The following is a 13,032-nucleotide window of genomic DNA, read 5'->3' on the forward strand; positions in this document are numbered from 1 at the left end:
TTCTTAGCTTGCTGGGCTCCATGGGAGTGGGACTCAGCTGCCCAGGTTTGTGCTTGAAACCCAGGGCCCTGGTGGCGCAGGCTCAGGAGGGAATCTCCTGATCTGTGGATTGCAAAAATCCATGGGAAAAGCCTAGTACCTGGGGTTGGTAGCACAGTCCCTCACCTCTTTCCTTGGCTAAATTTGTATTTCCAAAGGAATATTCTGGTTTAGCGGAGTGGCTCATGCCTGTAATACCAGCATTTTGAAAGCCTGAGGTGGGTGGATAACTTGAGGCCAGGAGTTCCAGACCACCCTGCCCAACATGGTGAAACCCTGTCTCTACTAAAAATACAAAAATTAGCTGGGGGTGATAGCACATGCCTGTAATCCCAGCTACTCAAGAGGCTGAGGCATGAGAGTTGCTTGAACCTGGGAGGTGAAGGTTGCAGTGAACCGAGATCGCGCCACTGCACTCTAGTCTGGGTGATAGAGCGAGACTATGTCTCTAAAACAAGCAGACAAACAAACACCAACAATGAAAAAGAAGGAATATTCTGGCTGCTATGTAGAGATTAGATTGAAAGTTTGTGTGTGTAAAGGGGAAGTCTGGAGGCAGGGAGACCAGTTAGAAGACTGTAGTTTAAAAATAATGGTGGAGATGGAGAAAATTAAACAGACTTAGGAAATATGTAAAAGGTAGGAGCAGTAAGACTTCTTGATTGATTAGATTCAAGGATGAGTGGCTAGGGGTGAGACATTTCTGGCTTCAGCAGAGGGGAAGAGATCATGGCATTTACTGAGACAGAGAATGCTGGAAGTGTGCATAGGCTCTGGAGGAGAGGTTAAGACAACACCATCATCTCATATGTGTTGAGTTTTAGGTGACTTAAAGACATGTACATGGAGTTGGTAAGAACCTGGAATAGTGCACACAATGAATAGCAGGTGATCAGTAAATACTGCTGAGTCGAATAAATGTATGATAGACAGTGGGGTATATGTTTTTGGAGCTCAAAGTCAGACTTGTAGAGATAGAGATAAAGATTTTTAAAATGTTAGCATAGAGATAAGAATTGGAGCCAAGGCAGTACTGGGATGTGGGAGTGTGAAGAGTGTGAAGAGCAGAAGGCTTGGGACTGAGCCTTTAGTAGTGCCAACATTTGAGAAATGGCCAAAGGAAGAAGAGGTTGTTAAGGAGGCTGAGAAGTAGCCAGAGAGGTAGGAGGATATCATGAGAGTGCTGCGTCATGGAAGCCAAGGGAATAGGCTATTTTCAGAGGCGAACGTGTCAAATGCCTCAAACAGATCATGCAGCACGAGGACTGAAAAATGTCTTTTGTATTTAGAAATAAGGAAGTCATCCATGACTTGGTCACACTGGAAAGGGACAAGGACTAAAGCCAGATGGAAGTGGGCTAAGGAATAAGTAAAGACTGAGAAAATGAAGTCAGCAAATATGGACAAATAACGTGTAAGACAATATTGGCTGTGAATGGAAGAAAAGATGCCAAAAAATAAGATAAGTAAAATAATACAACAATTCTTTCTTTTTCTTTCCTTTTTCTCTTCCTGAATAATTCAGTACCAAAGCCCCTGGGTGGGCTCAAACAAGAAAAATCTGCACATGGAAGTCTGGCCTGGTGTGAGATGTTGGTGCCCAAGCAGGGTAAGGAGTGCATCTGTCACACATTCAATTAATATTCCTGTGTGTAACTAATCAGCCCTCATCACCACCATCCACTCCTCTCTGTGGATGCCCTCCTCACATGCCATACTAGGTTTACCATCACACATGGACACCCTCCTCTTCACCGTGCTCAAACTTGGACACACCACTTGTATACATTGATGCCCTCTTCCCCTGAGGCCCTGTGCTCCACGTGTAGCCTTCCCTAGTGCAGATGCTGCTCATCCCGCCTAGGTTCTGACATTTCTCACCAAGCCCCTTCTCTGAATGGGCAGAGTCCTTACCCAGCCCATGCTGTGATACCCATGCCAGACTACTACTATGAATGGATGCCCTGTTTGGGTTCCAATATCTCACGTGGGGCCTTCCCATCTTCCACATGCACATACTCCTCACCCTGCTTGGACGCCAACTTCTCACAGTAGCCTGGTCTTTCATGTGGATGTCTCCCTTGCTTTGCCCACCTAATGCCTTTGGGATGGAATTATTCAGGAAAGGAATTCACAGAGAATGTTCTCTTAAATTTGTCTATATTTGGGGTGTGTGTGTGTGTGTGTGTGTGTGTGTGTGTAATAATAGATATGTTTCCTCTCTCTCAAGTAAGAAGGTCTTGGAACAGCAATCCCCACTCCAGCAAGCAATACAGCTAGAGCCCATACATTAGCTTCAAAACACCATTCTTCACTCAAAGGACTAAAAGGAACAAGGTCTCCATGCAGAAATAACTGACCCAGAGCTGGGACAAGGGAAATATAACATGAGCCTGAAACAGATTTTTGGACCATAAAGTAAGGAGCGCAAAAAGAAGAGAAGGCATATTAAAATGACATATTTTGGCTTTTGCTGGCCAAATGTTGAGCTCTTTCAGTCTCAAAATAAATGAGTCATTGAATAAAAGAAGAAATTGTTAGTTCATAGTGATATAAATAAATAAATAAATTGCAACTTTGATGAGAAAGTAAGTTTTAAAGTACCTCTTCCGCGAAGCACTTTCTCCACAAAATATGTATTGATGGTGGGAGTGGGAAGTAAGTTCACAGGGAAAAAGTAAGTTCACCTAATGAAGTGATCAAAGTTAACATCATTGATAAGGGGACAAATAAAAATCATGCACCCCTAAGAGGATGCAATGAGAAAAATGCAACATCACTTCTGTGATATTTCTACCAAAGACCCATATCCAGAATTGAATCATGGAGAACAACAAACTGAAACTGATAGATCTTTAACAAAATAACTGTTCATTAACCTTCAAGTATGTCAGTGTCATACAAGTAGACAAAAAGCTGAGGAACTGTTCTGAGTGAAGGAGATTAAAGAATAATGACAACTAAATGTAATGTGTGATTCTGAATTGGATGATCTTGCTATAAAGGACATTATTGGGACATTTGGAAATGCATGAAGGATCTGAGAATTAGATGGTAGTGGCGTATCAGTGTTAATTTCCTGGTTTTGTTGCTTGTATTGTTATCATGTTGGGCAATGTTCTTGTTTGTAGGAAATATACGCTAAGTATTATGTTGTGATTGAGGCATAAATTTGGCATTATTCTTTCACATGTTTCAAAAAATGTCCCTTATTCTATCCTTGCAATTTTTCTTTAAGTTTAAGGTTGTCTTAAAATTATATGTATATTACACACACATACACACACTTTCATACAACAACCACATTACCATGTGAGTGGCTCTTCAGAGTTTTAAACGTAGCTTCGTTTATAATATATTAATTAATTCTTATACAGTACACTGAAGTATGAGGATAGTTATTATTACTTACATATTATAAGTGAGGATCCATTGTCAGAGAAGTTAAATGTCAAAGACCATGCAGTCAATAAGTGGCCAAGCAAGGAGTGGGTGGAAGGGGAGAAGCAGAAGCAAAGTCCTGGGACACAGGGTGCTCTCTAAGGAAAACAGGTGTGGATGAGAGTGTCAAGATAAAAGTGAGAGGCGGGGAGCTTGACAGGATCAGGATAGAAGGAAGGTAGATATACTTTAAAGAAGAGTAGATGAAAGAGAAATAATTACTAGCACAATAACTTATTGAAGATCATGTAGCTAAAAAGAGGCTGGGCTGGAGCTCAAAGGGGTTTGACTGTACATTTCACAACATTCAGTTTGTCAATCACCAGAGAGGCCTTGGTGATTCTAAAAAAGCATGTTCAGATGAAAGGTGATGGAAGCCTGAAGACAAAAGGTTAATGGGAGAGTGACTGATGGAAGGATGGAGAGTGGAAGTGTGTGAAAGCGAGAGGTAAGAGAGAAACATGGAGTGGTGACAGAGTTGACTGAAGAGTCCTGAGCAGATCTGCACATAGAAAGCAAAGACCAGGGAAGGGGGAAAGCCTGGAAATACATGAGAGCAGTAGGTAGGAGTTCCATTAAAAAGAGCTCTGAACACTTTTCTGGGGAGCTTGCTTTTAGGTCTGTGAGTGATTGGCAGCCACTTCAAACAAAGGAAAGCCAAGATCAGGCAGTGGAGTAGAGTAGTTAAAAGCTTAGCCAGACTACCTGGATTCCTAGTCTGCTTCTACCATGTTTAGATGTGATATTGGGCAAGTAACTTAATCTCTCTGCCTCCTTTTTTAATATTTAAAATAGGGAATCATAAAAGCACCTATTAATATGTATAATAAACCTGGAAATTACCTGAGTCCTGGTAACACTCAATAAATGTTAACTGCTATTACTTTAAAGGAGCTAATGTGTGAAGACTGAAAGCTTTTTCAATAGTTGAAGTGAGAGCTAATGAGCTCTTGAACTAAGGCAATGGTAGAAGGATTTCAAGCAGGGGCTGAATTTGAGACTTACGAGGAGATAAAACATGGCAGGGCCTGGTAACAGATGGAAGATTTGGAGAAAGGGAGAGGATCTGTGGTACAGGGTGGATGATATTGCTATTCCTTAAAATGGGAATTGGTGAGTTGAAGATAGTGGATTCAGTTTGTGATGCATTCAGATTGAGGTACCTGTGTATATCCATGTGGAGATGCCCCCCAAACAGCTGGGTACATGAGTCTGAATTATTAAAGGAAGTGATTGGCTATAAATTATAGATAAACCATGAAACTGGATAAGGGATTAGGATGGAAAGTAGAGCTGAAGATTTGAGGGATGGGAGACAGGTTGGCACAGATTTTATGAAAATTTCACTTAGAAATAAACTAAAGAAAGTAAGTGAGGGGGTGCTTGTGGGTTAGGATAAGGTAGAGATCCAACTTAGGTAAGGGGAAAGACACAGTGTTCCAATTGCAGATGGTAACGTGGCCATTGATAGTGAAGGGAAAGGTCATCATTACATGGCGGGAAATTTTAGAAACTTTAGATACAATTTCCATCAGGTTGACCCAGACACTAACCTTTGTAATTGATTATGTACACACGTAACAGCCATAATGTTTTCTATTGAAATATTTTGCCCAGGGCTAAACAGAAAGTTGAACTGGGCGAACTATTGTTGCAATCAGCGTGGTTTATGTCTAATCCCATCTTCGGTTGATTGTTATGCCTCAAAAGTCCTGGCGGAGCACATTTATGTGGCACTGTGCCTCCCTAGCAGATGGGGATGAATGTGGTTATTCAATGATTTGGTATGTGCATCAATTTTAATGATCAAGGAAGGATTTTCTGTGCAGAGTGTCTAGGCATGAGGGTAAAAGGATAAGATGCCATTACATCTCCAGCATGAAAATGGAATAGTGCTGAAAACTTAACTATTGCTTATGCAAGTTAAAAATTTGTTAAATTTCACTTTGGATTTGTGTTCATCTGGAAACTTATGATAATGAAGATTTCCTGTACCAATTCAGCTCTCTAGAGCAGAACATATACAAATCCATTTAATAACCTAGACTGACTTTTATCTATGGACAGATGAATCTGGTGCAAAAGAGGGGAATGTAGATCTTTGTAGATATTTTATACCCCTGTAGAAGATAGCAGAATTTTGCAGTTGCTCTAAAGGTAAGGGGAAATACAAAATTAAAGGAAAATATATTATGAACGTCAGTACATCAAATTTGTTGAAGTTTCAAATATATAAACTATTATAAAATCTTGACCACAGAGTCAGAATTCTATGGCTATATCTATACATTCAAGGTGAAAATGAGAGAACAAGAAAATTTTCAAATAATTACAGGAAAAAATTTTATTCAATTACCCAGATTTTTATTAAAATTAGATTCTGCATAAAGCATTTATTTTTTATTTTGCTTTCAGTATATAGCTCTCTCTCTCTCTCTCTATATATATATGTGTGTATATATATATTTATAATTACGTATGGTAGTGTATTTCAGTCATTTATTACTCCATGACAAATGACTCCAAGGTTTAGGACTTGAAATAACCATTTATTTTGCATATAACTTTGTGGGTCTCTGCTGAACGTGGTGCCCACTGGGGTGACCAGAGTGGGAGGATCCACCTCAAAGTCTCCAAGGTGGCGTCTTATCTTATATATGGCATATTGGTACTTGGTAGTCTGCTGTTGGTTCTCTCTCTCTCTCTCTCTCTCTCTTTCCCCACATGCTATCTCAACCTTTGGGGCCTTTCTCTGTATTCTGGGTTTCTCATGGAATGATGGTGTCAGGGTAACCTTTTGGCTTAAAAAGACAGGAAGCAAATGATTCCAGACTATGGATGGTTATGCCTGCATCTAGTGCAACATCAGTTCTACTGTATTCCATTGGTCAAAGCAGAGGCATTTCCAGTTCAAGAGGGTACAGAAATAAATAAGAAATTGTCTCCAGGTGATATGTGCACTGAAGCTAGTGAAGAGTATTTCTGAGCGTGGCTCTGGAGACAGAAAGATCCAGATTCTAATCTGACTTTGACACGAGCTAGCTGTGTGGCCTTGGGAGTGACTTCCTTCTCTCAGCAATAGTTTCTTCATCTGTAAATTTGCCTAGTGATAGTACTGATTTCATTGTGTTCTTTCTGAAAATAAAACATACACCACATGCAAATCCTATAGCATAGTGTCTAGAACATTGTGAGCAACGTTAATAATAAAGGTTTAGTGAGTTACTGGGTTCATTCACAACACAGGTGATGGCTCTTGTGTGTGTACTGAAGCTTTATCCACATGAATGGCCTGGACTTGAATTGTGGTCACAATTAAATTCACCAGTGTTGTAATCTGCCATGGATGAATGTACATTTTCTCACTTCAGAAGAGCAATCGTGTACTTTTCTTATGTTTAGGGGGTTCCTGTATAATAGAGAACTAACTTACTGCACAGTAAACATCACACTAGCTGACAATATGCTTGAAATTGAAAAACAGTTCAGTGAAATGGTGAGTACAATTTGGGTAGTAAGACACTTGGCATTCCATCATTAGGCAAATTTCAAGTGATTGTCATTTATAGAGACACGGCCTCTATGAACTCAAGGTCAGCTATTACAGGGCCATGCAATTGGAGGAAGAAAATGGAGGGCTGATCCGGTAATTGGCTAAATTACCAGAGGACTGATCTGGTCACTGGCTAGACTGAACTAAAGGTTCAATATGACACGGTTTTAAACTTTTTTTATTAGACTAGAGTTATCTTTAAAAACATTAAGCGTAGACAATTATGAGTTAATTCTGAGAAACCTAAGTTGTTCTTAAAAAGTTTCATGCTTAACAAAATCTCAGAAAAGACTCAAGATATCTGTTTCTTTTCTGTATGTCAGCTGCTGTGGATATGAGACTGTAGCATCTGAAAAATGGGCACTGTGTGTTTGTGACAATGAAAGAAGAGCAGACTGTTCAGACGAAGATGAAAAGCACCCAAGTTCTGTTTCTCATCTTGCTGTAGTCCCTGAAGAGCTCCTGAAGTGAAGTTCTTCTTTAAAAGTCAACATATGTGAAGTCCTGTACTTAAATGTGCCCTACACAGTTCAGAACAAAATGAGAAACAGGCCCAGGGAGAGGTCCGTTTAGAAAGATAGGCTGAATTTTTATATACTCTGTGAATTTTCTACGTGTTGTTCCTTAAAAACAAAATGACCTCTTGTTTATGCAGTCAATTTTCTTCTAAAGCACTCAGTGCCTTATGGCTGACATTGACCTATACTTACCTATTTAATAACGTTCCAGAGCATTCCTAATTACCTAATTTCTATTTCTTTATATCCTCTTATCTTTTTCCTCTTCATCTTCCTTTCTAAAATATCTCTTCATATTTATCTATTTCTATTTTTTTTCTATTTTGTTTTGACCTCCATCTACTCAACTTACCCAGTACTTACCCTTGGTCATGATGACAACCAAACAATGATGGCAACAATAGCAACAAAAACAATGGATATTTGTTGAGTATTTACTGTGTATAGGCTACTATTACTTTCTTTCTGCTTCCTCTTTCACCTGTGCTTTGCCCCCCTGGACAGAACATTTTTGTCTTATAGTTTGAACTGTGGGCGTAAGTTTGTCTTCTTTCATGATATATCATTCTTTTCAGAGCCACGAACAAAAACTATGAGTGTACGCTCTCATTTTGTTCTCATGGTCGAAATGCAGGAGGAAGAAACCTTGGAAGCAGAGGACAAATACTCTCAGTGTGCGAACACTTCATCTAAGCATCATATCTAACAGAGTTTATTAATCCATTGTTTAATCTCATCATTAATATTTTGTAACCAAGAAAATGAGAAAATTTTTCCTGCGCTTTATTCCTGCATAATCAAGATACCAGAATAATTAACTAGGCAGCATGAAGCACCCTTTGTAGATTCAGCTGAGGCCGGGATAGCCTCACTCAGTGCCCTTCCTTTTGCAAAAGTGGAAGCGTAAGCAGTGTTGGGTTGAAGGGCCCTTGATGAACACTGGAGGAATGAGCTCCTAGACTGAATTTCTGCCATCTTCTGGATGCCCTGAATGTTGAGAATTTGTTGCAGGAGGAACTGAGCAGGGGGACACCCCTTCTTTGTGCTATATGCTTGCATATGGGTGTTTTTATTCTTTGAAACCAGGCACAACACTTTAGTATCATATTGGAGTGAAAACTACAGAAGTGAGAACTTTCTGTTTTTCTCTTAGAGAGCTGATCCTTGATATTTCTGTCATATCTGATATTTTTATAAAATATACTCAGGAAATACATTTAGATCTCTTCTGTGCAAGTACAAATTACAGGACTAACAAGAGGGTTTTTTTTTTTTTAATCAAAAGCTTTAAAAACTGAAACAGAGGAGGTAATAGTTTCAACAGTTTTTTGAAAATAGTACAATTAAGCCAATTTGAGAGGTTGCATTTTCTTTGCTGTTGCCTGGGCACAATCCACTTCTCCATGAAAGTTTTATCTTAGCTGTCAGGACCAGACTAAGTGCAACTCAAGCAATTTGTATTCCAGGCAGAAACACAAATTCATCTTTAAAGAGAGAAAATGGAAGGAAGCTGCAGTGAAGGTGCCCTGAATGAAATGAACGAGAAACCACGTGGGATGCCTCTTAACACACAGACTTGCTTGGGACCAACCACTGCTATAATTGATCCCTTTGGAGGCTGAAAGAGCTTTGCTTCATTTCAAAACAGGAAAAAAATGGAGGAAGGGAAATGGAAATTAACATGAATTCTATGAGGTGTTTTCTACCTGTTACCTTTACTTTAACCAATGAAGCCAATATAGTTATCCAACATTCACCCAACATTTCAAGCAGTGAAGTCACATTGTCACTAAGTAGTAGAGGTGGAGTTTGAAGCCACATCTGCCTCTGAAGCTTGTGTTTATTCCACTACATCTTGTTGCTTTGCTGAGAAATGAGGTGTTTAGAATTTCTTCCTTAAAAATTGCAGTTACTATAACATAGAGGTAGGTAGTTTTCTAGCTCTAGTTGGAGCCTAGAGTAGTTCTCATATTTTAAATGTATGCATGTAACCCAATCTATTAGGCTTATTCGTTATTAAACATTTAAATTGGACTGTATAATGCCTAATTTTGCTAACACATGTAAGCTTGAATTTTAACTTTTTTTCCTGTATGATTTATTATCCTACAGAAATTTCATGTTTTAAAGGCATTTTTAGGGGGGTGGTGTTTTAGATTCAGTTATAATTTTAGGTGTGTCATTTATTGCATCAGAAATTCCCACCTAGTGGCAACTTGACTGCCCCATCCATGGTCTACAGAAACTGTCAGCTTGCCTGTGCAGCCCTCTACTCTGAGTGAGCATGGCGTTTCTAGTCTTAAAAAATGGTTCATTTTCACTTTGGCCCACTCTGATTTATGATGCAGCCACTCAAATAAAGGAGTACGGCTGTTCACTAGAATCTGTGCCAGCCCCTATCCATATCATGTGGTTCCTTTATAATGATGACCTGTCACTTAAAATGGGATTTTGCATGAGTGCATCATATAACTGAATTACCCTGTTGCAAACAGCTTATTTTCTCCAGATCTAGAGTCCAAAAGAAAAAGAAAAAAGACACAAGAAATAGCATGTTAGAAGCCCTACTACCTTGACTCCATTTTTGGCTTTACCACAGTTTGCATATGATTACAGATGGTAGAAAATTAAAGTGCCCAGCTTCCAATTTTTTGGACGATTATCATCTTACATGCACAGAAAGGTGCTTACTGAGACACCAACACTCCTGTCTTCTGCACATTCTGAGAATGAATCAAGGGCATGAGAGTTAATCTTCAAGGCTGAGAAAACCTGGGCAGCTAAACCTGTTTATGGCATCCCTGGGCTTTAGACTTCTTGAAGCACCTGAGTTTGGAGCTGTGGATGAGTTAATATTAAAATACGGTGTGATCTGTCAGCCTATGTTGTGATGAACTGCTGTTGGAGGAATTGACAAGCAGTCTAAAAGGTTCATTTCAGGAAAATCTCCAGTAACCCTCATCTATTTTAGCAACTCAACATTTGGCATTTGGACTTACTGGATACTTAACCCTCTGCTCTTTATAGCTTCCTCTTTTTGTGTATTGTATTGTTTCTATTAGGAAATCATTCTTTATCAAATTTTTCTGTCTAGAGGAGACTTCTTTTTCACTTTTTGTCATTTCAAACTCATGGATGGGCAGATTAGAGTCGGGGGAACAGTTTGCAGTGCTCACTTTCTTTTTCAGCATTAGAAATGAGCTAGCTGTGGTTTGCAGCTGCTGCTTTTTCTCTATAGGTGATAATAGACATACAACATTAAAAACTCTAATGTTTGTTTTCAAAAATATTCTTTAAAAGCCAGTTTTCTACGACACACATAGAATAACACTCCCTAGAGTCAAACAATCATCATATTGCCTTTCAGAACTATGTATAGTGTGACCTCTATTCTTCATCCCTACCCCTTCTTCCAACTTTTCTACACCTTAATTCACTGTTTGCCTGATTATCGCTGTAGGTCCCCATACCTCATTTCTCCATCAATACTAGTACATCTTCCTGAGAAAGAAATCTGATCAAGTTAGTCCCCCGAAATATTCATGAGGACCCCCTTTGCCTACAGGGTATTTTTCAAACTTCATTGCTTGACCTAAAAGTCACTCATCATCTGGCCACAACCTGCCTTTCTCCAATTTTTTTTTTTTACTCTGTGTGTGTGTGTGTGTTTTTAGGTCATTATATTTTGGTGGCTCTTAGAAATGCATACAAACTAATAAGCTAAAAATGAAAGAAGAAATGAATCAAATCACAGGGATTGATGATATTTTATTTTCCCTTTTGCTTTGCGAAGTAGATGAAATTGCCCTGTCAAAGTGGTATGAAAGTCATTGCTATGTTGATGGAGGCAGCCAAAGGAAATTTTACGTGAGTGCTCTGTAATTAAATGATATGAGAATTTACTTGCCCATTTTCCCTTCGCAAATCCTGCTTTCTGTCTTGGAATCCTGTTAATGGTGTTGCATAATTTACATGCAGATGTTTAAGTTTTTATTAGGACAATATCAGCATTATTATGCAGGCATTGCTTTCATTAAAAAAGTGAGGAAATATATTTTAAAACTTGAGAAGTTTAGAAAAAATGTAGGCAGCTTTGATCGGGGTTCCAGCAGAACCAGAAATTAGATTAGGCTAGTTGGGTCTGATGTAGATGCAGGACACGGTATGATGGGTGGACATAATCCATATGGGGCAAGGAATTTTAAGCAGTGGCAACAGCATAAAAAATGCATGAAAACTGAAAACCAGTGTATATGTTTATATTATTGCAAGTAAAAATGGGTAAAAAGAAAATCATATCTGGAAATAGAAATCAATATAGCCAGACATGGTCTTGAGGATAGTTCATATATAGAAAATAGAAAATGTAAGGGTAAGGGGTCTGAAAATCATTGAGTGGGCAATGGGATGCTATCGGAAAAGTCTCTAAAAATTTAGCTTGAACTGCTCCTTATACATATGGGTGGAGGTGTTGGGTAGGATGCTGCCAGTCAGGATTTATCCTGAACCCAGTCATTTCTAGGATAAAGTGAAAAATTTTGCAGCTTCCATATTCCATTGGTGGGGACCTCCACTCTGAAGAGAAATGGAATCTGCAAAATTAGACTCTTGAATAAACAAGCTTGACAATTAACTGACACAAATGTAAATTCTACCTGAGATGATGCACCTGTGTGACTTTGCCAGGGAGCCCATCATCTGTGTTTTCATTCGTAAAATGAGCAAGTAGGAGTAATGCATGTGGGATGCGAGTAGATCACAATATTACAACTGAGGGGTACTGCACATCTTAAAAAGCTGGTGTCTGAAGCTTCCTGGGAGCTTTCTTAGGCAAGCAGAAAACCAAGGTTTTCAAGCAGAGATTTTCTGAAGGAGGAGGTCATTGGTGGGAGACTGGGCAACAGCCCATATTTAGTACCTTGATAGCTTTTATAATATGTGCTATATTAATTAGTTAAAATAATGGAAATAATGATTTGAGTTAAAAATTTGGAAATTGCAGGATAAATATTAAAAATAAAACAAAAATTGTATATAACCCAACCATCCAGCGATAATCACTGCTAACATTTTGGTGTATACATATACATACACATATACATATACAAGAGATCTTATGCAGGTCAGCTTACTTCCTGCATAAGCAACTTCCTGCATAAGCATCATAATTTGAGTATTGACTGAAAATTTTACCCTATTATAAAATCAAAGGTTGGAGAATGCCATTACACTGCTATAAATAATGCTGTGATAAATATAAATTATTTTGTGTATTTCTTTGCTTCTTTTTTTTTAAATTTTATTATCATTATACTTTGAGTTCTAGGGTACATGTGCATAACGTGCAGGTTTGTTACATATGTATACTTGTGCCATGTTGGTGTGCTGCAACCATCAACTCGTCAGCACCCATCAACTCGTCATTTACATCAGGTATAACTCCCAATGCAATCCCTCCCCACTCCCCCCTCCCCATGATAG

This window comes from Mandrillus leucophaeus, unplaced genomic scaffold (assembly GCF_000951045.1).
Source record: "Mandrillus leucophaeus isolate KB7577 unplaced genomic scaffold, Mleu.le_1.0 Scaffold823, whole genome shotgun sequence".
NCBI classification, from domain to species: domain Eukaryota; kingdom Metazoa; phylum Chordata; class Mammalia; order Primates; family Cercopithecidae; genus Mandrillus; species Mandrillus leucophaeus.